We start from the raw sequence: 5,026 nt of genomic DNA, 5'->3' as shown, positions 1-5,026 counted from the left end.
CCCTCCTCTTGCACTGGGGCTCCTGGACGGACTTCAGCAGGTGGGGACAGTGTCCAGGAGAGGAAACTGCTGGACCAAGGGCCCCACGGGCAGGAGGGTGAGCAGGCCCTACTCGAGGGGGCTGGGTGAGCCTGGGAGAGTGTGGGGCCACACTGAGGAAGCTGTGCTCCCAAGCGTGGACCCCAAGGGCTTGGGGGTCCATGGTCCTGCCACGGATGCCACTTAGGCTCAAACCCTCTGAGAGCTCCCTGCCACCCTCAGGAGCAGCCCAGCCACGGGGCTCCTCAGCTCATGTCTCCGTTCGGCCACCAGGCCTTCCCTCGGGCCTGGAGTGGCCTCACCACACTTCTGTAGGGTGACCTCCTCCTCCCCACCTCCCTGCGGAAGCGGGAGTCCTTGGCAAAGGCCTCTTCTGGCTGCCTTTGTCTTCGGCGAGTGCCCTGAGCTGCCAGGGCACTGGCATCCCCTCTTCTGTTACCTTTGCCGCCTCTGGCTTGGCAAACAGTAGGTGATTAAAAGAGACATTTCAAAAGCACCAAAGGATGGGGCAGCTTCAAAGGGTCTGGGACGCCGGCAGAAGATGCAGGCCGGGCCACGGAGCCTTAAGCTGGGTGCAGGGGTCCCACGATCGTAGCCCTGGGGTCCCCAGCTCCCCATCCTTCCAACCCACCGAGGCCACCTCGTGGGAAAATACCCCTGGGTTTGCGACAAAGGAAGGAGTGGCCAGCAAAAGTGCCCTTGACATTGAGAGGGGACGCCTGGGGGGGGGCTTTCCCCGGCCTCAGTTTCCCCAGCTATAAAATGGGTGCTGGCTTCTTCAGAGGACCTCTCTCCCTCTGCCCTGGACCTCCGGGGACTGCTCCCCCCAACCCTCCAGGGGCCCCGCTGCGCTAATCCGCCAGGCGGCCTGCGCCTCGGTTTCCCCTCCCGACAGCCTAATCCCCGGATTGTCGGAGGCCGGTTTTACATACATTTAGAGGCTTCTCATAATAGATTTACTGGGCCCCAGAACGGCCCTCACTGGGAGATTAGCTTCTCCGTAATTGAAAACTGCCCCCCCGCACCCTCCACCCCCTCCCCGGGCTTGGGTCGAAGGGAAGGGCCCAGGGAGGACCCTGCAGCTGTGTGGGCCCCACGGGGGCCTCCCTGTGAGCTAGAACGGGGTCTCCCTGTACCCGACCCAACAGAGGCTGCTCCCAGCCCTTGAATGCTCAGCCGGGACTTGAACCAGGTCCACCCCATGCCCACTGCCAAGGGCAGCCTCTGTGCTGGGAGAGGGAGCCACGGTCTCCCTGCTTCAGACGAAGACACTGACTCAGCCAGGGCACCCCATGGGCAGCTGGTCTCTCTCTAAGCTGAGCCAGATCCTGGGGCCCAACTTGGGGCTCAGAATTTGGGTCTTTACTCCCTGACCCCCTCAGCACCTCCCAGGAACCCAGCAGGACAGGAGTCTCGGGAATATTCATGGGATAGAATGTGGGAGAGGATGGGGCTGAGTTACCGCCCTTGGTAATTCGGCCCCATCCCCTTCCACTCCCAGCCTTCGCTGCCCGGTCCCCAACTGGGCAACTTAATTCCGCCTGTCACCAGGATGTGGGCCGAGTTTATTTATCTGGTGTATATATGTATTTTAATTTAAAGATCTGCCAGCCAGCACGGCTGGCTCCTGCAGTTCCCCCGCTGCCCCCCTCACCTTCGAGAGGCCGTCCCCACCAACACCCCTGCCCCCCAGGCCTTCCCGCAGGAGTGAATGATGGAGAATGAGCCCTTTGCCTCTAGTATTGCCCAGTAGTCGAGAAAGAGCACTTGACTCAGAGTCCACGTACAACACACTCATTCAGTCATTCAACAAACATCCATGGAGGGCTTGCTGGCATTGCGCTGGACAATGGGATCGCAGGGAAGGTCGGGGGCGGGGATCAGGCAACAAAGGGCCTGCCTCCATGGGGCTGGCGATTCTGCTCATCAGGAACCCCCAGAATGTGAGACCCCACCCTGCATCACTGTAGCCTGTTTTCCAGATGAGCAAACTGAGGCTCAGACAACAGGGGCCTCATCCACAGTGGGTGGTGGAGAGCACACCAGAACCTGGGCTTATCCGATGTCTGCTACTGTGCCCTCACGCAGGGGTTGAGGCGAACCTCTCTGTGCCTCAGTTTCCCCTCCTGGCCACAGAGCTTCTAGAGCCGCAGCCACAAGCGTGACGGACGATGCTAACAGCCCCGGGTGCTCGAGGACTCGGGTGCCACCGTCACTAATGCTCAGGCTGGGAGGGAGGTGGGATATTGCAAACCATAACTCTAGTGCCTGGCGGGCGGGCGGAGGGGGCCGACAGCCGTCCCTGCGAGGGGCTGGCCCCCACTCCATCACAAGATCATAACAAGCTCTGGTTTTTGACGCTTAGGGGGCCACGAAGACCGCCCAGCGCCAAGACCACCCACTCGGGTGCCCCCAGCTCCTTCTCCTCATGTGGGGAATAAACATCATTCTTTGCTTCTCCGGGCACCTGTGCTGCTCTCCCCGGAGGCCGGGGTGGGAGGCCAGGCTGGGGTGACTGGCTGGAGTCGGGAGTGGTCAGGCTGCCTCCCCTCCACCATCCACTGGACCCTAATGGGGTCCTGGCTGCGGGGCCCAGGGCCTGGGCACTCCCCTTCTCTGACCTCATCTTCCTTATCTACAAAATGGGCCACAGACTGGGTGCAGTGGCTCATGCCTGTAATCCCGGCGCTTTGGGAGGCCAAGGCGGGAGGATCCCTTAAGCTCAGGAGTTGGGAAATCAGTCTGTGCAACATGGGGAAACCCCATCTCTACGAAAATCAATAAATAAATACACACAAACATACAAAAATTAGCCACCTGTGGTGGCTCATGCCTGCAGTCTCAGCTACTCAGGAGGCTGAGGTGGGAGGATCACCTGAGGCCAGGAGTTCAAGACCAGTCTGGGCAATACAACGAGACCTCATCTCTACAAAAATTTAAAAAATTAGGTAGCGTGGAGCCGCATGCCTGTGGTCCCAGCCACTCGAGAGGCTGAGGTGGGAGGATTGCTTGAGCCTGGGAGGTGGAGGCTGCAGCGAGCCACGATCGCACCACTGCACTCCAGCCTGGGCAACAGAAACACCCTGCCTCAAAAAAAAAAAAAATCACAGAAGCCCCGGGGGAGGCCAGGTCGGGGCGGAGGAAGCCCCTGAGTGATAATAAACTCCCCCCATGCCTCCCTCCTCTCTCCTGTCATCCACGCTCCCTTTGGAGCTTGAGCTGGGGAGGGGCAGGGAAGGGGGATGCTGTTGAAAGATGCTCACAGATTGCCTCTAGAAGCTTCTCTCATGCCTGGAGACAGGCACTGTGGACCCCAGACCCAGAGGGGATGCCCCACAGCCCCTGGTGGGAGCCAGGACTTGAGCCCAGGGCAGAGCTGTAAGCCCCAAACGCTGCAGGGACGGTCGGAGCTGGGGAAGAGACCAGCCTGGGCAGACGCAGCTGGGCGGGGTGTCCTTAATGAGCCCCAGAACGAAGGGTCCCCACCCTCATTCTCCCTGGGCTGCTCCAGATGCAACTCCTGACGCGGCAGGGCTCGCGCTGCTCCACGCCAGTGACCCGTGGGGCCTGGGAGCGGCCTCAGTTTCCCCCTCTGCACAGGGAAGGGTGTCTCCTGCGACTCAGCGCCCCTCCCCCCGACACAAGTCCATTAGGGCGCATTGATCGCTCCTGGGCCGAAGCTCTCCGTTTCTGGATCAATGAGGGTGGGGGAGCGAGGGGCTGTCGGGTGGGCAGGCCCCTGGGAGGCCTGGGCAGGGTCTCTCCCTCTCTCACGCTCTAAAGGGAGGGATCTGGTCTGAGATATTCCAGACTCGAGCGCAGAGCAGGTGACTCTGCAGTTCTGGCCCCGGAAGCCAACGTCGGAGCCCCGGAATGTGTAGGGACAAATGGACAGGGAGCCGCTGGCTGTTTCTGCTCCAACAGGCGACCGTGCAGGAAGGCCCAGAGCTTGGGTCCAGAGCTTGCCGGGCACGGTGGCCCACGCCTGTGAGCCCAGCATTTTGGGAGGCCGAGGCAAGAGGATCCCTTGGGCCCAGGAGTTTGAGACCAGCCTGGGCAATATAGCAAGACCCCCATCTCTACAAATAATTTTAAAAAATAGCCAGGTATGGTGGTGTGCACCTGTGTTTCTAGCTACTCAGGAGGCTGAGGCAGGAGGATCGCTGGAGCCCAAGAAGTCAAGACTGCAGTGAGCCATGATCACACCACTGCCTTCCAGTCTGGGCACCAGCAAAAGACCCTGTCTCAAAAAGAAGGGCCTGAAGAGCTTTTCTGAGGATGCAGCAAGATGGCAGAGGTAGAGTAGAAGAAACGGACCTTCCGCAACTTCACCTACCGCGGCGTGGACCTGGACCAGCTACTGGACACGTCCCCCGAGCAGCTGTTGCAATTGTATGGTGCGCGCCGGCGGCGGCTGAACCGAGGCCTGTGGCGGAAGCAGCACTCGCCGCTGAAGCGCCTGCGCAAGGCCAGGAAGGGGGCTCCGCCCATGGAGAAGCCGGAAGGGATGAGGACGCACCTGCGGGACACGCTTCTCCTGCCCGCGATGGTGGGTAGCACGGTGGGCGTCTACAACGGCAAGACCTTCAACCAGGTGGAGATGGCCGGGCGCGGCGGCTCAGGCCTGTAATCCCAGCACTTTGGGAGGCCAAGACGGGAGGATCACCTGAGGTCGGGAGTTCGAGACCAGCCTGACCAACATGAAGAAACCCCATCTCTACTAAAAATACAAAAAAAAAAAAAAAAAAATAGCCGAGTGTGGTGGCACATGCCTGTAATCCCAACTACTCATGAGGCTGAGGCAGGAGAATCGCTTGAACCCAGGAGACGGAGGTTGCAGTGAGCCGAGATCACGCCATTGCACTCCAGCCTGGGCAAGAGGAGGGGAACTCCGTCTCAAAAAAAAAAAAAAAAAAAAAAAAGGCCGGGCGCGGTGGCTCAAGCCTGTCATCCCAGCACTTTGGGAGGCTGAGACGGGCGGATCACG

At 60.2% G+C, this 5,026-nt stretch overlaps 1 pseudogene; it reads left to right on the top strand.

Moving 5' to 3' along the window:
• Window positions 1–4,327: 4,327 nt before the first annotated feature.
• Window positions 4,328–4,713, top strand: LOC144336949 (small ribosomal subunit protein uS19 pseudogene; annotated as a pseudogene).
• Window positions 4,714–5,026: the final 313 nt, after the last annotated feature.

This window comes from Macaca mulatta, chromosome 19 (genome assembly GCF_049350105.2).
Source record: "Macaca mulatta isolate MMU2019108-1 chromosome 19, T2T-MMU8v2.0, whole genome shotgun sequence".
NCBI lineage: Eukaryota > Metazoa > Chordata > Mammalia > Primates > Cercopithecidae > Macaca > Macaca mulatta.
This window is presented reverse-complemented; position numbering and strand designations above follow the sequence as displayed.